Source organism: Bos taurus, chromosome 7 (assembly GCF_002263795.3).
Source record: "Bos taurus isolate L1 Dominette 01449 registration number 42190680 breed Hereford chromosome 7, ARS-UCD2.0, whole genome shotgun sequence".
Lineage (NCBI taxonomy): Eukaryota > Metazoa > Chordata > Mammalia > Artiodactyla > Bovidae > Bos > Bos taurus.
The window spans coordinates 31508294-31534720 of NC_037334.1; the positions used below are offsets into that span (position 1 = coordinate 31508294).

A 26427-nucleotide genomic window follows, 5' to 3' on the forward strand; every position below is an offset into this window, starting at 1 on the left:
TTCTGTTTTTATTGTGTCATTAGAAAACTTGGTTGATACGAAGGCCATACAATGTTTAAAATGAACATATTTGTTAAAACTACTCTCAGATGCCATCTGCCATGGGATCTCTTCCAATGCAAGTGTAATCACAAGGTTAGGAGGAAAGGAAGAAAAAAGACATTCTATTTAGTTTCTTACTTAAGGGAAATATAGAAATAGATCTTCACATATCAACTGAAAAAATCCCCTATACATCTCTAAGATACGAACAATATATCTTAAACATTCTGCCACTGGAAAAAGAACACAGCCTGCTTATCACAGTGTTACCATGAAAAAAAAGGGACAAATGAAGAATCTCACACTGTGGGATGCATTATACATATTGCTGAGTGAAGAACACAGTTGGGAGCACACAGGCTGTTTTTAAAGCTATGGGTTTGGGACCAGGATTGAGTCCTTTCACCACCACTGACCTGGAGAATGGCCATGGCAAGCTCCTTAGCCTCTCTATAAGCTCCAGTTTTTTTTTTTATTTGTCAATCGGGAAAAATGGTCATCAAAGTCCCCCTGTCATGAGGATTAAGTAACTAGACAGATACTAGAGTACCTGCGCTTGACTGGGCACTCCATAAAGCTTTGGTAATTACTGACAGCATTATGGATACAACTAGCCGCGTATGGACTGAAATGGTCCTGCCTTCTCTTTAGCACCCAAATCCATGCCCAGTGATGTGAGTCACTGTGAGAGATGCCAGCTTGTTGCTTGCCAGAGGTCACTGGACACATGTAGTTGTCCTTCCTATGGACACTACCTGAGCAATGAGTAGTAACTCCCATTGGGAAGATGGGACACAGAGCAGTTCTGGTTCCATTCTTCCATCCCCAACCCACCCATCTCAGTTTTCTTTACCCTTAGACTGAGTGACTTGGATAATAAGATAGCAGGAGAGGAGAGGTAGGAGAAAAGGAGAAACCACAAAATTATCACTCTGGGTGTATTAATATCGATGGCTAGCAATCAATATCCTGACTGCTGTGAGAACATGCAGCTGATGGGCAAATGTAGCTAAAATACAAAATATCTCATGAAGCACCACCCACGGAAGTTCTACTCTCCTAGAGAAAGAGGTGGCTAGAAGACAGCGTATTTTACTGAAATTTGCTAAACTTTCTCACAGTTTATTTAATACTTCTTTAACTTTTGATTCTGCAACATAATCAAGAAGTGAATTTATGAGAGACAAAGGATTTTAGAAACAACTAAATTTTGGATGGGGTATTGTTCATTTTGTATGCTGGCTATTCCCATGACACACCATGTAACTCCTATCCAGCATCTCCAAGATACCAAAGTGAAAAGTCAAAGTTTAGTCATTCAGTCGTGTCCGACTCTTTGCGACTTCATGGATCATAGCCTACCAGGCTCCTCTGTCCACAGGATTTTCCATGCTAGAGTACTGGAGTGGGTTGCCACTTCCCAGGGATCGAACCCAGGCCTCCCACATTGTAGGCAGACACTTTACCATCTGAGCCCCCAGGGAAGTCATGACACCAAGATACCAAAGATGGGTTTAAAATGGTAGAGCCTTTCCCCAAACAATGCAGTTTCCTAAAGAACCCCAAGAGACAAAGGGTTTTATTGCTTTTCTGAGGAGGTACGAGACAGACCAAAGTTCTAAACAGTGACAAGAGGAATAGACAGTCCTACAGTTTTGCAAATTAAAGTGCTAAAAAAAACAAAACAAACCTGGAGGTTCTTTGCATTTGCCCACACTTAGGCAGATTTCATTTAAAACTTGGGGCTGGGCTAATATCCAAAAGATTAATAAATCTGAGTCTTTAAATGGTTCGCCTTCTTAATACACTAAATTGCGTACTGGGAAGTAGATGGTTCCTTGGATTAAGGTACCATAAAACCATAAGTAATGTTGATTTTGTATTTCAGAGTCTTGGAGGAGTGTCAGTCACTTAGTCATGTCTGACTCTTTGTGACACCACAGACTGTAGCCTGCCAGGCTCCTCTGTCTACGGAATTCTCCAGGCAAGAATACTAAAGTGGGTTGTCATTCCCTTCTCGAGGGGATCCTCCCGACCCAAGGACCAAACCGGGGTCTCCTGCATTGCAAGCAGATTCTTTACCATTTGAGCTACCAGGGAAGTTATTTCAGAGTATGCCCTACCAATTTGTATGTGTTAACTAGAAAATGCCAATGACTAAATAGCCAGTTCATTTACTGACCACAGTGCGTTATCCTGACAACTGAAAGTAACTTAATTTTCAAAAACTTCATCGAGGCCAGGAAACTGAGACTGCTCAACCTGTAAAGTCTGTATACTTCTCTTTCAACACTTTAAAAATGTACCCTGTCAGTTTTAAGAGAGACAAGGTGCTGACTATCCTCACTGGTTAGCCAAGACATAAAGTGGAAATTTCTGGCACTAGAGATTCTAATGTTTAAATATGTCCTTTTTATGGTAGAGCAGGCCCCTGGGGTTGAAAGTAAGGGAGGGGTTTCAAGCCAAAAAATGCATTTAAAAATATATATCTTCCCTCTTACTTCATGATCGCTAGAATCAATTTATAAATACCTAATCTCTATTTAAGTTTAAATCCTAAGGTTACTAGAGCTAATTTATGGAAGTTCTCATGTAAGCAGCCTGAAAACCAGCTTAATAAACAGGTATTACTCACCATCAGCAAGTGCCTAATAAATTTGTCTAGACATAGGTGACGAGGCAGTAAAATTCACTCTAAAATTTCCACGGACTTGTGGGATTCATGTGGTTCTCTGAAATAATGAAATATAAATGTTCACATATTTTAATAAAAAGGGTCATTGAAATGATTGTTTATGTTTGTAGCATAAAGTAATAGTAAATATTGAGGATATTATGCACAATTGACAAAGCTGAATACTTTAAGGGCAGATTAACTTTTTAAATTACTTTCATAGCTGCTGTAAATTATTTGAAAAACATTCCCCTACTTCAAGGTGTCAACACTTTGAATCACTGGTCTTTTACTCAGTGAGTCTTAGTATTTATTGATGAAGGAAAGGAACGGAAGCTTCCCTGTGAGGTAAGGAAGAGGTCTGTGTTGGAAGGCACTAGAATATTTCATCTCTCCCTACATTAATTCCCATCTTCATCCCCTACTTCATTCTTACCAGGGATCCTAGTCCAAAGGAGAGGAAAATGGGATGGTTCTCTGTATTCACATATATATTCAGGGAATCATACTTCTGAGTACTATTTATTGTCTCCTCAGTATTCAAAGTAACTCAGTTTCAGCTTGACCCCTCCACATCCATCACATGTTTGAGAAACATAGCAGAATTCCCATGTTCTCTACTGAACAACTGAAACAAAACTCAACACATGGAAAAAAACACCTCAGGTGCAATGGGGGAAAAGAATCTCTCCACAGTTTCCAACTCTAAGTAGGCTTCACACAGTAACTTTTTCTGAACTGCTTGTAAGGGCAATTTATGAGTTCCTGATTGCTATAACATATTGTGCTCTTAAAAGGAAAAAGGTAATAGAAGTTTGGCTCCTTGCTGGCATTCCATTTTTTATAAGATTATTATATTGTCTTCAGGCTGGGTTGAGTCTGAAATTAATATAATTAACCTCCTGCTCAGCTACATGCATATATTTTCCATTCTCATTCATCTTTTCTCTCTGCCCCTGCAGACAGACTTGGAAAGGAAAGAAACCTATGTTCAGTGGTCTAACATTCATCGTTAGTTCCCAGACTTCTGTTCTAGAAGCCAGCATCAGTCGAATGTGAAAACAACCTGAGAAATCACAAGAGACCCCTCACAGCCGACCAGCTTGCTTTCCATAAATAGCACTTACATTTTCTGTTAAAAATGTTACAAAAACATATCAAGGATATCAGACAGACAAATGATCAGATAAAAACTGGCCACAAAGGCTTAAATCAGGAAAGGAAATCTCATGCTGAGATATAAATGCGAAAGAGGAAATTGGGTATTCAATTTTGGACCAATCAATAAAAAGACAGTATCCCAAATGAAACAGGATTCCAACTTCCTATACCCCACCTCCTTTTTGGACTAAAATATATGTGGCTTAACCTAGAAAACTGGAGGATTTTTCACACTTGAAGAAGAAAATTTAAATCTATCCAAAGCTGGCTCTGATTTCATTTTGAAGATTCTATTAAGATAATTAGTTTCCTACTCAAACTTCCATTCCATGTATGTCCAATGGAAGACAATCAGAATTCCAGTTTCCCATGACTTAGATGGGAATGAGAACACTGGATGCCTTCGGGCCATATGCAGCCCACATCAGGGATTGATTTGGTCTTCTCAGTGTTCTAAAATGAAGGAATTTTACAAAAACATCCATATTTTTATCTTCTCTTGAACATTAGATGTAGAGAAATTGGTACTACTTTTCAAAATGATCACAAACCCAGTTGCTTCCTTCAGATCAGGACACCAGTACGCAAGCTGCCACAGCCTTCCCCCCTGTGTAAGACCCAAGTCCCCCTCCTGGTATCTGATTCCTTCCTGCCTGTATATGCACACGCCTTTAGGCTACCCTAGAAGCAGAGGTGTGCATGAATCCTTTTATAAAAGCTTATGTTTATCCCATAAAGAGGTTTTAGGAAATGAACATTCCCTTGAAGACTTAGGCCAAGAGATTCAAATGACATATAAAACCACATTCAAATACTATGGGGATCTAAAATAACAGTGAAACCTGAAAGTCTTCATTAAATCCTTGTCCATTATATATGAATTCTCAAGATATTATATTACTACTTGATTCCTAACTTCACTATGGGGGAAAAAAAGAGAACTCAAAGGGCATCTTTAATTTGGTTCTCATTCATAAACTTTATAAATTATCAGTATCAGCATAATTTAATATATGTAGGGATAGATATGAAACAGTATTACTATAGTTCTGTGACCATTTTAATACCCAGAACAATAAAAAAATAATAAATTCTTAGTTGGTCTTGACTGCAGCACTAGTACTGATAATTAAGTTTACAGCCATTTAGATTAATACTGATAAATTGGGAAGCTGAGTTATGGTTGTTAATGAAGATATGCATTCATGATATAGTCAAACCTCTACAAGTTTGTATACGAATATCCTTCTTTTCTCATTTCAAAAAGCAAACATACTTTCATCTGTTTTCAATATTAAAGCCCCAAGTAATTTATAATGCAGTTATACAATATATATGGGACACTGCATCAATCATGTCGAAATATCTGTTTCATTCAACTGTTCCTGAAATCCTCCATTAAATTAAGATTTGCGTAGAAACCAAAGTCATACAAATAAAGTAATCACTGCTTGAGAAAAGACATAAAATACTTCAGATAGAGATTGTCATTTACTTTTATCAAAGAATATATGTGACTGAAAATATTACAATGACTTGCCTTATTCCTTTTTTTACTATAGAAGATGAAATATTATATGAAAATCTGACAAATGTCTTAAAGTCCTCATGGACTATCTGACACAAGCAGTATCCTACTCAAATAAGCAAAGTAACAAGAGAATCTTGCCTACTTCAGTTGTGCTGTCGAAAACAAATCAGAGGACGCCGACTGTCATGGAGCAGTGGAAGTTTTGTGTCATTTGTAACCTGATTCAACTGTGGGGACCAATCAACCATAGCTCCTCAAAACACAGAACACAGTGTAAAAGAACACTGTCCAGGCATTCTAATCAAATGAGAAGCCCAAAGGAAGTTATTCTAATTTCAATGGTTTAAATTCATTTCAAAAAGCATATACTTCAAGTGTATATATTTATATTTTTCCTAGCAATACCCCAAGCGATTTCTTTCTACTGGTTCCAAGAACCCCTCATCATAAATGAAATGCTTATAATGTGGGGTCATTCAAAGTTTGGAGTGTTTCTATACTTACTGTATACACACACACACACACCTCCTTCCCCATATTAATCTCACTGAAGCGGGGATCAAGCACGGGATTTGGAATCAGTACACCCAGCTTCACCTCTGACTCCTAAGAATATTTTAGCATGGTGAATTTCCTTTACCCACTAACACACCTACTAAATGGGGACAGAAGTACGGGGCAGAAATCATCCCAGAAGGCACCCGTTCTCATAGGACGCTGGTCCACTGTCACTCGCACTACAGCCCTGATAAGGGAGGATAAAAATATTTGCCTTTTACCAGTAGAAGTTGTCTCAAGGGTCAAAAGCAAATTTCTGGGATTTGTGAGGACCTAAACCCGGATAAGGAGACATGGTTAAAACAAGGGAAGAAAGTTAACCACTGAAGCAGAAAATCTCTGGCTAGAGTTAAAGGATTAGAACAGTATAGCATGGGATCTGAAAAAGGGCTTTGATTTGGATGAACTTGGCTTCGAGTCATGACTATATCACAAACTAGCTGTGTGATCTCAGGCATCACTTAACCTGTCTGAGTCTGTTTATTTACCAATACCATCAAGAGAACAGTACCTCCCTCACAGAGGAGTTCCACAGATTAAATGATAGGTTAAGCTCCTAACAGGGCCTTCCTTGTGGCTCAGCGGGTAAAGAATCCACCTGCAAAGTGGGAGACCTGGGTTTGATCCCTGGGTTGGGAAGATCCCTTGGAGAAGGGAAAGGCTACCCACTCCAGTATCCTGGCCTGGAGAATTCCATGGCCTGGAGAATTCCATGGACTGTAGAGTCCATGGGGTCACAAAGAGTCGGACATGACTGAACCACTTTCACTTTCAAGCTCCTAATACAGTGCACAAGACTAAAAGCGGCTCATCCTATTTATCTATTCCACACTCTTGCACACACAAGTACATTCTCCCGATGACCAGTAACTAAAAATATGACCACTTCCCTTTTCTACGCAAAAGACTTATTCAAATAAAATTTTTCTTGGTTTCATTTCCTTGTAAAATGAGGCTTCTGTGATAACACTATATATAACTTGAAAGTAAATGATAAGATGCAGATTTTTTTTTTTCCTTTTTAAAATTTCAAAATATTTTAGTCATTTATTCTAGAGGGCACTGCTGCTTCCAGTTTAGGATGGAAGGACATCATCCCCAGTTGCTGGGAATGATGTTGCCCGACAGCCCTCAGCTGTCCTCTTCTCTGGGAATCACCCCTGGCTAAACAGAGATCCTCCACTCTCTGCTGATCAACTGAGGCCTTTGGTGAGACAGCATCAGAGCCCAGCTTCTCCTGCCCACTCCCTTCCACAGGTGTTGATCCCAAGAGCACTCTCTGATAAACTTCCGGCATATAGTCTACTTCCCAAGAGTCCCAAAGTATAACAGTTAGAGTCCAGAGTAACCATTTGCCAAAACTGCTGCTGCTGCTAAGTCACTTCAGTCGTGTCCGACTCTGTGCGACCCCATAGACGGCAGCCCACAAGGCTCCCGTGTCCCTGGGATTTTCCAGGCAGGAGTACTGGAGTGGGTTGCCATTTCCTTCTCCATACTGGCCAAAACTAGCCAGTATTAAAGGTTACTGGAGTCAGGCTTCCTGCAACATCATAAATGAAGCACCTTTTATTTTTTGTAAGAACTGGTGCATCAGCTTCTCTACAACTACAAGTGGGTACTTTTGACTGAAAAAGATGAGAGAAAATAACAAAAACAGATTATTTTTACCAAATAATTAGTTTTTCTTATTTGATTCCAGAATCAAATCGTTAATTGAACTAAGCAGTTGCTTTGACATTGTCAAGACACAGCCCTACATACAGCATATAAAGAAGCCTATCCTTTGGGTCTTTGACAATTGTTCAACTGAAACTTGTCTATAAAACTGCTCTCCCTAACAAATACACTTCACTAAAAATGAATCTAAAACATTAGGTTTTATTTTTATTTTAAAAACAATTATACAATATCTTGGTTGTCAAGAAAAAAGAAACAGGAAAAACATGCTTGAAAATGTGTATTTATTTATTTTATTTTTAAACTTTACATAATTGTATTAGTTTTGCCAAATATCAAAATGAATCCGCCACAGGTATACATGTGTTCCCATCCTGAACCCTCCTCCCTCCTCCCTCCCCATACCATCCCTCTGGGTCATCCCAGTGCACTAGCCCCAAGCATCCAGTATTGTGCATCGAACCTGGACTGGCAACTCGTTTCTCACATGATATTTTACATGTTTCAATGCCATTCTCCCAAATCTTCCCACCCTCTCCCTCTCCCACAGAGTCCATAAGACTGTTCTATACATAAGTGTCTCTTTTGCTGTCTCGTACACTGGTTATTGAAAATATGTATTTAAATTGCCTAAAAGTCTTCCTCCTACACTTTTAATTGTGTTAGTTGTTAAAAGTGAAGGCACATTGTCAAATACATTTAAAAGTACATTCTGGCCAAACCTATAGTGATTTAATAATATCTCTGGCAATTTAATAATACTTCCTAAACACTGAACTAAATCCACACCAAGAGGATCAACATAATTTTTGCCTAAGTGTCCTAAATTGAAAAGAAAAATCCACTAATTACTGGACACTTACCTAAATTCTGTGGCTAATTCATTTGCATAGGGGACAACGAAATAGTTCACATGCTGTTTATTCTAGGACTACCGTAAAGTACATGAGTTTAAGCACACTATGTGAGTTTGAGCAAACTCCAGGAGACAGTTAAGGTCAGGGAAGCCTGCAGTTCATGGGGTTGCAAACAGCCAAACACAGTTTAGAGACTGAACAACAGAACTGTAAAACTGCACAATATTCACACATTTTCTATAAGGAAATTTTTCAATTACAAACTGTGTGTGAAGTCACTCAGTCGTGTCCGACTCTTTGCGACCCCGTGGACTGTAGCCCACCAGGGTCCTCTGTCCATGGGATTTTCCAGGCAAGAATACTGAAGTGGGTTCTAAAAGTAACAATTTGTCTAATATGAACCCAGTTTGAAGATGAGGCTTCATTATTACAATAATTTCTCTAATCCACCCTATATTTTCCTCTTTAAATTTCACTAACTTCTGTCCATTGATACGACCCTGTGTGCCCACTCTTACTCATTACTTCTACCCTGAAAGTGTCTCAAGTATGAATCAAGTGTTGACCTCGAACAAAGACCTAACTGCCAACTCATTCGTTTGTACAGTGAACACTTAAACTTTTACAAAGCATCTTAATTTGTCACAGATGTCTGAGAGACAAAGCAATATAAGGACCAAGGGCATGGGCTTGGATCTGAGGTACCAGGTTCAAATCCCAGCTGGGCCTCTTGTTAGCTGTGTAACTTGAGCAAAGTGCTTTAAAACTTGCTGCTGCTACTGCTGCTAACTCGCTTCAATTGTGTCCGACTCTGTGCGACCCCATAGACGGTAGGCTCTCCCGTCGCTAGGATTCTCCAGGCAATAACACTGGAGTGGGTTGCCATTTCCTTCTCCAATACATGAAAGTGAAAAGTGAAAGTGAAGCTGCTCAGTCGTGTCTGACCCTCAGCGACCCCATGGACTGCAGCCTTCCAGGCTCCTCCATCCATGGGATTTTCCAGGCAAGAGTACTGGAGTGGGGTGCCATTGCCTTCTCCCGCTTTAAAACTTCCTTCACTTCAATTTTTTTCTCCACCTATACAGTGGAGATGCTAATCATTCCTAGCTCACTTGGGCTATGGTGAAGCTGAGTTAACATTTGTAAAGCATCTAGGACAGTGCCTGCATATGGTTTGAACATCTTTCCTATCACTGGTTTGCCACTCTGTTTTCATTTCCCTGAGTTCTTCTTATCACCTCTTCAGAAGTTGCAAGCCTGTTACAGCCTCCTCTCATACTGTCACCTGACTTACCCTCTTAATCCATTGCTCTGTGCTTCCCAAAGCTCAGTTTTCCATATCAACCTGCTCTTCCTAGTGGCCTCCATACCCAAACACAGCTTCCATTTGCCCATTGTTTCTGACTTATTCCCAACTATCTCCAAAAACCTTACTGGTAGCATGATGAAATGTAAAGTGCAATTTGTGAACATGACTAACCAGAGAGGCACACAAAATACAGGACTGCTACTGTCATGCAGTCACGCAACGGTTTTTTTAGTGAGTTACCAGCTCAGGCAGGTCAAGAACCGCCTGCCAATACAGGCGATGCAAGAAACTCAGGTTTGATCCCTAGGTTGGGAAGATCCCCTGGAGAAGGAAATGGCAACCCACTCCAGTACTCTTGCCTGGGAAATCTCATGGACAGAGGAGCCTGGTGGGCTACAGTCCATGGGGTTGCAAAGAGTCAGACACAACTAAGCACTTGCACACTCACATAGTAAACTCAGCCTTGCCTAAATCCGGCAGAGCTGCTCAAGGGAAATGGGAAACAACTAGAATGTAAGATTTTCAAGTTTCAAATGAAATATAAATTTGAATTTTGAAGAACCCACTGCTTTTTTGTAAATGAGGTATGGTCTCTGTCAGCAAAGGGCCTTTATTTCTACTCTATCTAATACCATAAACAACAACACGAGCTCTGGCTCATGTTCCCGAAACTCTTCAGAGCTCTGCAAGGTAGAAAAGAACTCTATCTTGCTTTTATAATAGCTACTGTGTACTGGCTACACAAGGCGGGCAGCAGTAAAACCTAGTGGGAGTCAATACACTGAGTAGACAGGACTCGGAAAATACCCAACCAACAAATAGGATCCGTAATAATGTGACATTTTTATAGTCACATTTTAAAACTATAACAGCACCTGAATGGTACGTATTATGGTATTTCAATTTAGTCATTTATCTAAAAATGAGTTTTATCTTGCCTCATAAATAAACAGTGACATTCCAGCAATTTGAAAAGCTCAGCTTCACCTTTTGCTGCAAAGCTCTTTTTACAACTGCAGAAACATGCCCTTTTGTGCCATGTTGCTTAATCTTTGATTTATGGCCCTTATCTTTGTGCTAACCTCTTTCTGTAAACTACATGAAGTTTGCACAAGCTCAGCTATTTCATTCTCATTTCTAATCTTAATGGGTTAGTTTCTCCCTAGTGGCCATGTCTCTCTATCAAACAGGATAAGGAGAAAGTATTCACTCTTTAAGTTCACCAAATATTATTCAGTGTCTCAGTACATTCTCAGTCTGAAATAAGTAACGCATTTCCCTAAAAGCCTTGGCAAGCTCTTGCAGAAAGCCTTTCCTTTCTGCTGCCCCCTGCTCCTCCCTCTGCTTGCCCCAGTGGGCCCCCTACAGGCAACGGCTGCCTCCCCGCCCTCCTCACACTTCACTTCCACTGGACACCCCCAGCTAGCAGGTTGGGAGAGGAAAATGAACACGGCAGCTCAGAATCACTTCTCCTCCAGTTCCATCTTGTCCGCCTTTCAGTGGCGATGTCTGGATATTTACAGAGTCACTCCAACTTCTCCCAGAGTCTTTCTACGGCTCTAGGTTAATTAAGGAAACACTGGAGATGTCTTGGATGGAAGTGTACTTGATTTGAAGGAAATCTGCACCTTGTTCAAGGTCCAAGATGATGGAATAATGGTAGTTTCTTAAGTCTTCCTTCACCTGTATCCATATGTTATAGACTTGGCAGGTGTACTTCAAAGTTTGTGCTCTGGGGTTGCTGCTAATGACTTGTTTCATCACAGATGGATTTTCTTCTCTGTTTTTTCATTACTTATGTTGTTTGGAGGTAGAAGAAAAGGATTTCAACTCTACTATTTAAAATAGAAGTCTTTAGAAAATATTTGTAAAAGTATAGAAAGATGCTGATGATATAATACAAGTGAAAGAAATCCAGCATATAAAAGAATATATCCAGGATGGCACATAATTATGATGTGACATCAAATACATGAAGGGGATAACACAACAAAATGTCATCATTTTCTCAGGGTTGGAGAATGATTTAACATTTTTTTAATTGATATTTCCTTGTATTTCCCAAATTTTGTTTTGAGTTTTTAGTGAATAAGCATTACATTATATTCAGTAAACAATGTTTACAAAAATACATCCATGTAGCAGCACAATCTTGTCTAGGAGTCTTGACTAAGCACAAACTTACATATGTACATTTCTTCTTTCAACAAATATTTACTGAATTTCTGCCAGGCATTATGGTAGGTTTGGGGAATATAGCAGTGAACAAATGAAAGTCTTGCACACAGCAACTTCTATTCAGGTTGGGGAGATGGATGATAAATAAGCAAATAAAGCTAGTTTATGTTAAGTTGGGATAAGTGCTACAACACAAAAAATAACATAAGGTAAAGGTACAGAGAATGACAATGGATTGAGAAGCGCCACCAAATGTTATTTTCTTCCCAGGTGGCTCTGGTGGTAAAGAACCCGCCTGCCAGTGCAGGTCTCATAAGATGTGGGTCTGATCCTTGGGTAGGGAAGATCCCCTGGAGAAGGGCATGACAACCCACTCCAATATTCTTGCCTGGAGAATCCTATGGACAGAGAAACCTGGTAGGCTAGAGTCCATAGGGTCACAAAGAGTTGGACATGACTGAAGCAACTTAGCTTACATGCACACGCACCAAACGCTTTGTGTCTGCATCAATCAAAGAAACTGAGGAAGACGAAGATAAAAAGCAGACATTTAGAAAAGACTTGTTAAGTCAATCCTACAGGTTAATTCTGTGTTCATTATCAGTTAGTACTTAAATCAATATATATTTATTTCTGGGCAATTCTCCTTAAGGACACAATATTTTTATCTTGAAATATATATGAATTATATCTTAGGAAACATTTGGAAAGTGGCATATTTCAAGGATTTTTTCTATTAAGATGTTTAATTAGCTAAAATAATGAATAGTAAAAGGGACTATTTAATGAACATTCAACACCAATGAACTCGAAAATTCCCACCATAAGGACTTAACTAGGTATCATATTTTAATACACTGTGTCTTAAATGATTACTGATCACTTTCATTGTTCACCTGACCAACTATTTTCAGGAAGTATGTGGGAAAACTAAGTGCACTTAGGCTGAAGCGTAGCAAAAACAAAGTCCCTTGAAGTGTATCTTACGAAACAAAATTGTCATTTTAAATATGAAACAAGGCAACACTTCACCCATATTAACACATCTACCAAACATGATGAAAGCCCATCGAAATCCATGAGTGTAAGTGCGAATACAGTCACTGCTCCCTTTCCCACCTTTACTAAGTCGTGTGGGTTTACACGGAGCTGAGACCACATTTCACTGATTGCTTGCTACAGCCCAGCCTGCTCCAGAAGCACATGCTTTCTTTTATTCACTGAATCATTAAAACACCCCAACAAAGAAAGTACCTCTACTTTGGAGGTAAAGTCATTTCTTCCAGGTCCTATAGCTGGTAAATGACTGAGCCAGAACTCAAGCCTGGCACTCTGATTCCAGGGTCCTCACTTTTAACCATTACTTCCATGAGTCAGAGCAAACTCTGGAAGATGGTGAAGGATGGGGAAGCCTGGTGTGCTGCAGTCCACGGAGTCACAAAGAGTTGGGCACAACTGGGTGACTGAACAACAACACCCCAACTGACAATCCTTCAGCTTACAATGACCACTGGAATCTTCACTTTTTGACCCTGAAAGAATTCTGAATTACATTACATACTTCCACACCTGAGCAATTTTGGACTTAATTTAATAATCGTATGTGTACATTTAATTTTAAATATCTCTTTTAAGAGCCATCACAATTACTCTCTCAGGATATGTCTGCTTGTACCTTTGTTTCCTCTCGGGCTGTTGCCTCATAGCTTACTTCTGCACCTAGACATTTTTTCCTCTCATCCTAATGAAGTTGTTGCACCAAAGTTATCAGACTTGTAAGTTAAACAAAGTAAGTTTCACAGCAAGTTCTATGTAAGGAGCACATGCTGGGTTCTCTATTCTTCCATTCAGTCACCTAGCTAGCCATCCGTTCAGTACCTCTAGGAATCACTGTAACATTGGGTTGGCCAGAAAGTTTTGTTTGGGTTTTTCATACCATCTTATGAAGAATTCTTTCCACTGGGTTTCTACTGCCTCTACCCTTGTATGTGCACATGTACATGTATGCTAAGTCATTTCAGTCATGTCCAACTCTGCGCGACACCCTCTGTCCACGGGGATTCTCCAGGCAATAATATTGGAGTGGGTTGCCAGGCCCTCCTCCAGGGAATCTTCCCGACCTAGGGATTGAACCCTCACCTCTTACATCTCCTGCACTGGCAAGCGGGTTCTTGACCACAAGTGCCACCTGGGAAGGCCCTACCCTAGTATAGATATCTTTTCAATTCTTACTTGTTTTGATAAAATACTGTCTTTACTGAACTCCCTGTAACAAATCTCTTGCCCAATCTTTACTTTTCTTCCACATTCCTTTTCTAAATCATAGCTTGATTTTGTTTTTTCCCTTAAAAGAGAATATATGTAAATAAATTAGCACCCTGCTTGGCCTACAGTGAGTGCTTTGTCAACACTATTATTTTGCTGTAACTCTGAGCTAGACACGAGTGCTGGGAAGATGGCAGACATGAATGAGACATGGTGCCTGATGCTGAGGAGCCTGAAATCTAGTGGAGGAAAACAAACAAACCTATCACCACATACTTGTAGAAACACCTCACCCTGACCTGGATGGAGGCAGTGGTGCAAAGGAGTGAGCAGACAGGGTAAGAAGGCTGGGAACAGGAACAGGAAAATGCCCAGGCGACTAACAGACGGGAAATTACAGGTGCTCCATGTCACTGAAAAAGTCTGGAGAAGGGTAGGGGATTGATCATGGGCCCCAGGAGGCTGGACAAGCAGGCAGAGCCAAAATCCTATGGATTTGTATGTCGTGCTGATGTTTTGGATTCTATCCACAGGCAATGAGAACCTGCTAAAAATTTTACTAGCTGTCACTTATGCAATAATTAGAAAGATCAACCTGGTAACCATGAGATAACTGAACAGAAAGGGAGATGGAGCTGAGTTAAGAGGCTGCAGGGGTAACCAAAGAGAAAGATGACAGCAACCTAAATAAAGATACTGGAACTAGGCATGGAAAAGAGACAATAATGTTGAGAGTAACTGAATAAATAAGTAAACTTATTGAGATGATATCAGGAGATACTGGGGGTTCCAGAGAAGAGAGTGTCATGGATGACTACCTTGAAAACTGGGGCCATTGTCTAAACTAAGAATCAGAACAGAGTCAAGGTCTTGAGGGAAGGGTGATGGGTTTACTGTGGGAGTGGAGATTTTGTGACAGCCGATGAAACATCAAAATGTAGGTAAGCAGAGGATAAAGGGGATCTGTAGCCCAGGGCCAGAGATAAAAATTTGAAAGTCACCAACACAGATGATAGTATGAACCTCAAGCATAGATGACACAAGAGTCTGTGTAGGGTCATTTGTTAGTATCACTCACTGAAATAGATAGGCTCCTTTCTTCCATACTGCGAAACAGATAAAGATTTGGCTCCAGCTAACATTATCACCTGCCACTCCACACCATATATCTTACTGTGAAGTCACATCAAAATACTTACAATTTCTCAAGTCTGTTAGACCCTAACACTCTTCCTGAAGTTTTCTGCTTGGTGATCTCCCACTTGGCCTTAAACTCTTAAACCAAATGTCAATTTTCCTGAGAAACCTTGATAATCTGACCACCTTCCTCCAGATTCTAGGTGGACTTCATTACTCCCAACCCCTTCCTACTACAGCACTTGGCCTATGCCTCTACTATTGATAGCCAATTATGTCCTGCACTAGACAGAAAGTTCAGAGAAGGAAATGACTGCCTCTATACAGCAAAGAGTATTAAAGCATGTTTACCAAATGACTATGTAAAGCAACATGTCCTTCATCTGCAAACACCATCTATTACTCAATTTAAAAAACCTATGGCTATATCTGTTTGGCAAGCAGCCATGGAAGGTTCTTGGGTACAGTGTGATATTTTTAGGATCACTTAGTATGATCTACTAAGAACTTTATTTTATTCCCACACTGCTGGTATGCATGTCAACACAACTGATGTGCTGAAAACAGTTGTTATCATTTGGAATAATAACTACAATGAATATATTACTAGTTCCTCTTGGTGACTATGCCACTGTATTTCACTCAATATGAAAAAAAAAATAGGAAGAGAGAAAATCTAAACAGAAGTAGATGGGTGGAAGGAAGCAATGGGAGGCTTCATGAGGGTCAAGTGGGAGATTGCTATGGCACTTGGATATGATGTCTCCTCCATAAAGGACAACTTAAGACAATAAATAAACATGTAGTTGAGAAAGTTTCCATTTGTTAAGTGCCCAATATATAAAAGGCATATTCTTTATAAAGAAAGACAACATCAATCTTACCTGGATGCGCTTTTGAAGAAAACGTTAAAGAATAAAAAGAGATCCAAATGTTCAAACAATAATCCTTTCTTCTAGAAGCATTAGCCTCTCTGGAAACGAGATATCTGTTTTTGCCACTTAGCTCCTTGAATGGAAGGGAGAATCTATAAATCCTCATATGGACTGACATCAAAAGGCCTTTCAGATTGCTATCCCTCCCTTGACTCTGTTGCTGCTAAGTCGCTTCAGTCATGTCCGACTCTGTGCGACCCCATAGACAGCAGCCCACCAGGCTCCCCTGTCCCTGGGATTCTCCAGGCAAGAACACTGGAGTGGGTTGCCATTTCCTTCTCCAATGCATGAACGTGAAAAGTGAAAGTGAAGTCGCTCAGTCGTGTCTGACTCTTAGCGACCCCATGGACTGCAGCCTTCCAGGCTCCTCTGTCCATGGGATTTTCCAGGCAAGAGTACTGGAGTGGGGTGCCATCGCCTTCTCCCCCTTGACTCCACTTAACTGTAAAAAAAAAAAAAGAGAGAGAGAGAGACATTTCTGAAACTCACTTTCTTTATAATTTCTTAGTGAATATGTATACAATTTTTCCAGGATATTTAAAGATGTATCCACATGTTCTGAAATTTCAACAACTATGACAAATGGAAAGACATTGTAGGATGTTTAGTTTTTCAAACTGATCACTGCTCCTTCAGGGAAAGCATTAGTTTTCATTCTTGCCAAACAGTGTAATGAGTGTACTATAAGTTAAGATGAGATGGCTCCAATTATCACAGAGTGGGCTATTTTATATGACTTAAGAATGAGAACACTTCAATGGTAGTAAGAAAAATGTGTACTATATAAGCATCATAATGCTGGTCTTTTATTCAGCTGTGAGTATAAACAAATAGATCTACCCTCAAGAGTCTGTAAGAAATTCAGTGCTAAGGATCATATATCTTCACACCACCAAGAGGGCACAAATGTGAAAATGCTGAGCCCCAGCTCTTACAGTAATTAAGGTGAAGATGCTGAGGTGTCCATGACTCAACCCAATTATTATTTAGCAGTCACAAATAGACTGTATTATATTTGGCATATCCATTTACTCCAAGTAGGTTATGTTTCAAGTTAGTAAATACTTTGAAGTTGTAACTTTCTTTTCCAGACATTATTGCGACTCTGTACCCTGTACAGAGAAACAAGGACAAAAATCTTCAATTCACTTCTTCAGTTCTAGAATGGAAGTACTGAGTGCCTTAGCTCTTGACTTCTCTGTTTCACTTTTTCCACTTTTAACATCTGCAACATGGTAGTTATTTACTTCTTGTCTTTTAAAAACTTGAAAACATCATAATCACAATGAATATGACAAACCCAATATTTTGTAGCAGACAACAACTGCTGATGATAATCATATTTAACCTTGTTGAATACTTATTATGAGTTGGTCATTGTTTTAAATCCTACCTAAAACATGTCATTCTTACAATGACCTCTGAAACAGGTAACCACTTGTGCCAGATTCCCACGAGGAAACAAGTGGCACAATCAAATGCAATTTGTGGGTATTTTAATAAAGAGACCATTTGCAAAGGTGTGGGCTGGGTTTGAAGAAACTACAAGAGATAGTGTAGTACCCTAAGCTAATAAGACCAAAGGGGAGCAGTTATCAGTATGAAGTAGCCGCAGGAGGGCATAGTTACCAGAATTCAGAAAGTAGCCTTAGGGAGATGCTCAAGTGCCAGGAGCTCATCTCCTGCTGATGCCTCTCACTGACCAAACCCAATCAGAAACCAGGAAACAAGCCTGCTGATTCAGTCCAAATATCTCAGCACACAGAGTAGGCTGAGAAAGGAATAGAGTGGATTAGAATCCATTTGATACCATCATCCCAAACTTAGAGTAAGTGAAATAATCAGCAGATATCTGGTAGTGAAAGATAAAATCATATCAAAATATCCAGAGGTTCAGTAAGCTGCCCCAGATCACACACACACAGTAAGAGACTAAGCCAGCCTGTGCTCTGAGACTCATGACCAGTGTAGCAGTCTGCCTTCATGCACCATCTCTGACCCACATCGTTTATAAGCATGCTGTTGGGTGTTTCAGGTGACAATGAGAATAACAAAAAATAATCAACACCCTCTAGAAGCTTGTAACCTGTGTGCCAGTTTTGTTATCTCTCCATCTTACTACTATCAAATTTCCAAATTCCCTTCTAGCATCAAAAGTTCCATAAAAGCAGGTCTTAAGACTCTTACAATTCCTTCCCTATTCCAACTAGTGGCTGGGCAGTGAGACCTTCCATCACATAGTATTTTGCCCAAGTGTTTGACAGTATCCTGCTTCAGAGGGATACTCTGAATATAAATTACACAGGTTACACAATGATATCTTTTGAGAAGACAAGCGTTTATAACCTCTATTTACTGCACTGAAGTAAACCTTCAGTCTTATAATTGATACATTTACTTGCAAGACATGCTGAAGGACTCATTTATCCAGCCAGCATGTATTAATCATAAGTATGAACCTAAAACTGTGCCAGGTACTTGCACAGACTGAGAAAACATTTTTACCAAAATCAACAAGAGGTTTTCTAACAGAAATGAGCCCTTAATTATCCAGAGGGAAATTTAAAGTGTGGTCCCTTGGACTGCAAGGAGATCCAACCAGTCCATTCTAAAGGAGATAAGACCTGGGTGTTCTTTGGATGGAAGGAATGATGCTAAAGCTGAAACTCCAGTACTTTGGCCACCTCATGTGAAGAATTGACTCATTGGAAAAGACTCTGATGCTGGGAGGGATTGGGGGCAGGAGGAGAAGGGGACAACAGAGGATGAGATGGCTGGATGGCATCACTGACTCGATGGACGTGAGTTTGAGTGAACTCTGGGAGTTGGTGATGGACAGGGAGGCTTGACGTGCTGCAATTCATGGGGTCGCAAAGCGTCGGACACGACTGAGTGACTGAACTGAACTGAATCCCCAAGAGCAGGGCTTCTCTGGTGGTAAAGAATCCACCTGCAATGCAGGAGACGAGTTTGATCCCTGAATCGGGAAGGTCCCCTGGAGGAGGAAATGGCAACCACTCCAGTATTCTTGCCTGGAGAATTCCATGGACAGAGGAGCCTGGAAGGCTACAGTCCATGGGGTCACAAAGAGTCGGACACAACTGAAGCGACTATGTACGCATGCACTCACTCACCAAGAGAGGTCATGAGCATATACGCTGGGTGCAGTCAGGATCCTGTCCCTCAGCAGTACCCTTCTCAAAAGATATAATCTCCCCAGATTCTTCTGAGTTTGGATTTAGGACAAAATCCTGTAATGAGCACAAGCCAATCAAAAGCTGTTCCTCAACACAAACAAGTGTTCTGCTATTTTCCATCTTTTAGGAAGGGCCTCTGCTTTGAAACATCAGCCCTGTGTACAAGGGCCTGCCTCCAACAGATCAAACAGAAATTCGTCCCTGTGGGTTTTTTCTTAGTTCTGCTTTTGAGCTTGGGGAGGCCATTCTTTCATGCCTAATCTTGACTGAAATAGCACATAGAAATCTTTCGTCTTTTTCAGGAACAAGGCAAATGAACTGGCATCGCTACCCCCTTTCATGCTGTGCAAGCATTAGCTTTGCATTTTTAAAAACTATTGTACAATGTGTCACGCGGTGAGGTTTGCCAAAGAGAGGGAAAGGGAAAAAGGAATAGCAGAGTTGATTTCCTACATGCAAGTTTTAATGATTTTGGAAAACCATCAACTTGGATTAAATGCTGATTCTAATTTGACAGCTTCCCACTAATGGTGAGAATGCAAAGCCATCAATTAACTGTGTGATAATTCTACATTAAAGAACAATCTATTTCCTTGGTAATTCTAATGAATGGACAAATTCATTTCATTAAAAACTCAAAAACTTGATGAAGCTTATTTTGTCCAAGAGCTCTAGGTAAGATCTTTCAAACATCCTCGAAATGTTTGCTTTAGTGCGCATACCTGGGCTTTCTGTGGCCAACAAAAGCAGCAAGACCTCTGCAGCATGAAATGCATTCACATACATTATGAGACAGAAACAAAGAAGAACTGATCAAGTCCCCTAGTAGGAAAAGCTTATGTCCCTCTTCTTACCAAGTCAATCTGTAGCTTGTGAAGAGCTGTTATTTCCTAGCAACAAGAGTGAACACTGTGCTACATTCAGGGCCCAAGATTTGTAACCACGTTAATCTGCAAGTACTCAACTTAATTAAAGATTAGACTTTTAAATTGTATTTTTAGTGCACAACAGTACCGTTAAATTATGATGATCAGCGGCTAAGTGTGCTTATGTCTGCAGAACTCGGGGAGTAAAAATGAATCATTTATTTCCATCTTGATATGACTGCCCTTCTCAGAGGCGCTTTTCTCCGAGTTCACGAGCCTTGGAGTTCATTGGAACTGTATGGCTAAAACACAGCTTGGAGACCTCATTTATGAAAATTCCTTTAAACCTTTCACCACTTTGACAAATCCAGTCCAAGTTCACTGAGCCAATTCAAAAGTAGCTCTCGGCCTTTTATAGGTTTTCAATTACACCAACACAGCAACACCAGAGCTGCATGTAGGATGAAGGACACTGCAGATAAGGAGAGCCACGGGTTCTTTTTAAGACATGCAAATGAAAGCAGCCTTCCCAAAACTCTAGCCAATAGATGAAAAGCTTTGTCTGTCCTGAACCATCCTTGACTTATTAAAAAGAGATCATCAAATTACTTAAACATGGTTAGTGTTTGGTTATCTACAATAGGATGTATGCTATGATGTTTCTAGTTCTTTAGAATTTACTCTGCAAAAATATTGGCAGCTACTTTGCCCTCCAACTGTTCCAAATAAAACTTTTTTTTGAGAAATTGTTCAAAACATTCTCTAGACTTCATTCATCCTCCTCCTACATAGTCTGTGACAGCAGGATTTACTTTTCCCTGTATGCACTCTGAGAAACAAAAACCGCCAGCAGGTCAATGAGCTTTCCAGGTTGAAAATGGGAATCAACTAGAAGACAGAGGTTAGGCCTGATTCCACTTTCTATTTCAATGCACCCTTTGAGTGGCTCTGAGGCAACATACTTTTTTCTGAGACAAGAGGTCCTTAAAATGATTATATGACTTAATAGATCAAACACAAATATTTTCTCCCATTTTCAAACTTTTGACTTTATGTGAGTATGTGGTTTGTATGGTATTGTGGCAGCACCAACCTTTGAGACTTGGTTGAATGAATTATTTTACACAGCATTTATCATTAGGGTAAAGTAGACAGACAAGCGTATGAATGTTAGTTGGTTAGGAGCCTTGCAAAATTTAAATACTGTTTGTGCAAAGGCAAACTAACTTGGGCTATAAATCTCCCATTCTCTCAGGGGGCGTGGTCATGACTCTCAAACCACTGGAAGCATAGAGAAAGCTCATCATCACGACTGCAACAGCTCCCTGATGCAGCCTATCCCTTCTCTGTGGATTTAATATTCTAGATGTCAGTTGGCCTTCTTTGCAATGTCAGTAGGAGGCTTGTCCAGTGGATGAGGTTTGTTTTGGTATTTGGTCTGTCTTACTTCTTTCCCCTTCTGTTAAATAAGACCATTATGATTTAACATGCTAGACTGCAATAAGTTCCCCTAGGATTCAATACTAGAGGAGGTGTAGCTTACAGCACAATTCTAGGCTATAGTGTTCCTTCTGACTGTCCATTTGGTCTGACTCCAGTGTGGTTCTGTGGCACCAGAAAGCACCAGGGATTGAAAGGCAGGAGCCAGGGCTGGGAGGTGAGCCTCATATACCAGTCTCTTCAGTTCCTGAGATTACATACAACCTCCCCCTCCTTTAATGCATTCAAGGTCACAAATGCCAACTGTGGACTCTGAGACACTGCACTCTACACCAAGGACAGAGAGACGACCAACACATTGCCTACTCTCAAGGGCCCAGGTTCAAGAGCGCAGGCAATTGAGTACAACACCTCTTATGGGGTGACAGAGGAGATGAAGCTAAGTGTTGGGGAGACAGAGCTGGTGGTGGGGACTGAGTCTGCCCTCGGGGCTCCCAAGGCCTCTTCAGAGCCCAAGCCTGCAGGCTGCAATGGGAGCCACAAGCCACACTTGGCAAGTGAGCATGGCAAATGTGGCTGGTCTGAGTTAAGAATAAAGTGCACCCAACTATACTCAATATCTTGTAATAACCTATAATAGAAGACAATGTAAATATATATATATATATAAATATATATATATGTATAACTGAATTACTTCATGATATGCCTGAAAATAACATAGCACTGTAAATCAACTATATTTCAATAAGAATTAACATTTTAAAAATACATCCAAATTTCAAAGAGATTGGGAATGCAAAGAATCTGATTAATGATATTTAAAAATATCAGTTACATGGGGAAATGCTAGTATTTTGGATATACTGGGTTAAGTAAAACATTGCACGTGTGCTCTGCGTACGTTCTCAATAGCTTCAGTCATGTCCAACTCTTTGCAACCCCATGGACTGTGTAGCCCTCTGTGCTCCTCTGTCCATGGGAGTTTCCAGGCAAGAGTACCTGAGTGGGTTGCCATTTCCTCCTCCAAGGGATCTTTCTGACCCAAGGATTGAACCTGAGTCTCCTGCATCTCCTGCACTGGCAGGTGGATTCTTTACCACTGAGCCACCAGGGAAGCCCAAGTAAAACATTAATATTAATTTCCTGTTTCCTTTTACTTTTCTCACCATGTCTACTGGAAAATCTGAAATGAACCATGGATTCTATTACTTGTAGCAGGCAGTTCTGGTCACCAGTGGACGCTTGAGAAAATCCAGTAGGCTGTCTTGGGGTGTTGTGGATGAGAGGGGAAAAGTAGCCATAGAATGAGAGAAGGGAAAACACAGGGGACCTCACGAGGGGCTGCAAAGAGAAGAGGTTGATGGTGTGTGTGCTCCCTGAAGAGCACTTATCATTGAATTCATTTGCAGCAGACACACCACTACATGAAGGCCAAAACAAGGACAACAGTCACATCATCAATAAATGAGAAGCAGGCTCTGGTTTCCAGGGAGCCACGCTCTACTGGGACCAGACCGACCAGTCAGCCTGTCTTCATTCCATCTGTGGCTTGTCATCTGGTCCCTTTGCCTTCTCACCTGCAGAGGGGGCCTGAAAGGAAACCACTCTGCTTACTCTGCTTACTCTGTCCCCCTTTTCAGCCTTCATCTGCTCCAGCATTACAGGAGGCTCCCGTGGCAGAAGCAGCCACTAGACCAACTTTGTCAACAGAGAGGCTGAGGGCCGTCAGGACTGACAGAGGCTGGGAGTCTCCCTAGCCAGGTTTCATGTCTCACACAGTAAGAGGAACGGGCGTGGAGGCTGCAGGAAGGGGCAGTGATGCAGATCAGGGTTCAGCCTTTAATTCCACCCTCACCACTTGGCAGCTGGGTGAAGAATAAGTTCCTTCTCTGAACTTCACTCAGGACAGCTTAAAACAGGGCTCATCATGCACGTCTCTGGGGCTGGTTGGCTATGATGTGCTTTTCAGAAAGGACTGGCACATGGTGAGCACAATAAATGGTTGCATGTGATACATGGTAAACACTCAACAATGGCTATTACCGTTCTTCCAGATTACAGCTTTTAAGCAGGTTTTTAACCTGGAGTGTATGGAGCCGGGGGAAATCCACAGATGGAAACTCTTGAAATCAGATACACAGTGTGTGTGTGTGTGTGTGTGTGTGTGTGTACATCTTTTTTCTCTAAGGAAAGAATCTATCGCTTTCATCATAGCCTCAAAAGGCTCTCAGACTCAAAACAGGTTAAGAAACATTCTATGGCTTCCAAAATCTTTAGCTCATTTTGTGTATTCTTAGTATATGTTTCAGAGTGGTTCTCAGAATGAAGCCTCTTCAATGTCTGTTCAAGAGACCTACGCATTACACACAAGAGGACAACCTCTGTAAGAGGCCTCTATTGTCTGGCCATAGCAGAAGCAGAAGAACATGATGGGAATGCCTAAGGTAGAAATTCATCTTGATTTCAACTACCTATAGAACTGGTGTCCTTACTTCTTTAAACACATCTTTTCCCATAGTGTTTCTGACATAACGGATGGCCAAGGGAGGCAGCTGGAATGTTTTACTCTTAGGAAGTGGTCACTTCATTTTAGAGAAACAACGAAAGCATCATAACAGATGACTCAGAAGAGCCCAATCAGAGATGGGGTCTACTCCTCAATGGCCCAGCTGAGGGTCTGGCAGCTTTTCAGTCCCCAGGAAGGGAGAGCTTAGTGGCAAGCAAGCTGCTTCAACTCTTTACATGTTAGTTTTCTCAGATGGAGAGAGAGGATGATAACTTAGTACCTCCTTCCTAGAGCCTCTGTGAGGATTCACTAAGAATAACTGGAATGCCTCTGAGCTGGCAAGTACCCAACACAGAGTAAGCACCTCAGATATTAATTAATAGATAGCCTCTTTATAGTAGGAAGAAAAAATATTCCTCATCTGATCTCTGAGCCATAGATTCCAGCCTTGATATTCACTTTGGGCCACTTGCATTTTTCCAGCTCTTTTCTAAGGTAGCTTTTAGTGACCAAGTAGGAAACAAGCAGTTGGGAGAACTGACGGAAAAGTGTCTGAGCAGCATTTTCAAAAGTAACCTGTCTTCATGTCCAATGTTCTGAGAAGCAAATGTGAGAATCAAGTTAAAGGAAACAGAATCAAGTTAAGGTGATCTAAAAAAAAATCACCTTAAAAACCTGAAGGTTAACAACTCAGTACACATATCTCATTCATTCAATTAAAAAAACATCCCTATGAGAGGCACTGTTACTAAGCACAGAAATATACAAAGACGAGGAAAGGCAATGCCTTGCTCGAGACGTTCAGAGCAATGGCACAGACAGAAAGTATACCCAGTGCTGTCCCACAGGGTCAAGTCCAAGGCAGGGCCTTGGACCAGCAAAGGTTTCTCGAAAGAGTAACACTTGAGTTGTGTCAGGAAGGAGGAGCAGCTTTTCACTAGGTCAAGAAAGGAGAAACAATACTCCACAGAGACCACAACAGATGCAAAAGCATGAAAATGAGAGAGAAAATGGACACTTGGTGACCTTGAGTGCTAGAGAGGTCATCACAGCATGGGGAATTCGTGGGCAGCTAGAAGTCACTGTGCACCCTCCTCCCATCCATCCCGTGTTCAATAGGAGGCAGGGCACACATCGTGGGGAAACCCAGACTTCATGGTCAAGAGCTTGGGCTTCTTCCCCAGAGCTATGAAATTTTGAATGGTTCTTTTTTTTTTTTTTATTGAGAAACAGCTGACATATAACATTACAATAGTTCCAGGTGCACCATATAATGATTTGATATTTGTATATATTATGAAATGATAATCACAAGAAGTCTAGTTAAAATCTGTCACACAAACTTACAACATTTTTCCTCGTGGTGAGTTTTTAAAACCTACTTTCTTAGCAACTTTCAACTATGCACTATAACATTATTAACTATAGTCACCAGGCTGTATATTATAGCCCCATGGCTTTCATTTTACCGCTGGAAGTTTGTACTATTTGGCCATGGACACGTGGTTCAATTTTAACTCTTTGCTCTTTAGAAGGGACTCTCAGGTAGTGGCGAGGAGAACGGCTCGGCAGGGAGAGACTGGGAGCAGCATTTCAGAGGTGACTTGTGAGGAGTGAAGGAGTTAAAAACAGTGATGACCTAAACCAGGGGTTCTCAGCCTCCAGGATTTAATGCCTGATGATCAGAGGTGGACCTGATGTAATAACAATAGAAAGAAAGCACACAATAATTGCTATGTGCTTGAATCATCCTGAAACCAACCACCCCCAACCCTGACCCTAGTCCTTGGAAAAACTGTCTTCCACAAAACTGGTCCCTGGTGCCAAAAAAGTAGGGGATCGCTGATCTATGCCGACGTAGGGAAAAAGAGTAAGACTGAGAGATGGATTCGGAGGCCCTGGTGAATGATTAGGTGGAAGTGGAAAGGAAGATGGTCAGACCAGGGCCATCCTCAGGTTTACGGCTTGGTGGCTTAGCAAGGTATACTATGTACTCTAGGGAAAACAGATGGAACAATAGGTATCTGCTGCTTCTGCTTGCACAGCCTCCACTCTCTTCTTTTCAGTATTTTCTCTTTAAAACCCACCCGT

At 40.8% G+C, this 26427-nt stretch overlaps 1 protein-coding gene across 8 annotated transcripts in view; it reads right to left on the bottom strand.

Moving 5' to 3' along the window:
* The window catches only part of SNCAIP (synuclein alpha interacting protein), a 258415-nt gene that overhangs the window by 127581 nt on the left and 104407 nt on the right, over window positions 1-26427 (bottom strand). For 2 of the 8 annotated variants that reach the window (XM_059888338.1, XM_059888337.1), the window contains exon 2: window positions 2678-2774. The exons of the other annotated variants lie outside the window; for them this stretch is intronic. The gene's annotated coding sequence lies outside the window, so the exon portion shown is untranslated. The remainder of the gene's footprint in view (window positions 1-2677; window positions 2775-26427) is intronic. 8 annotated transcript variants of the gene reach the window in all.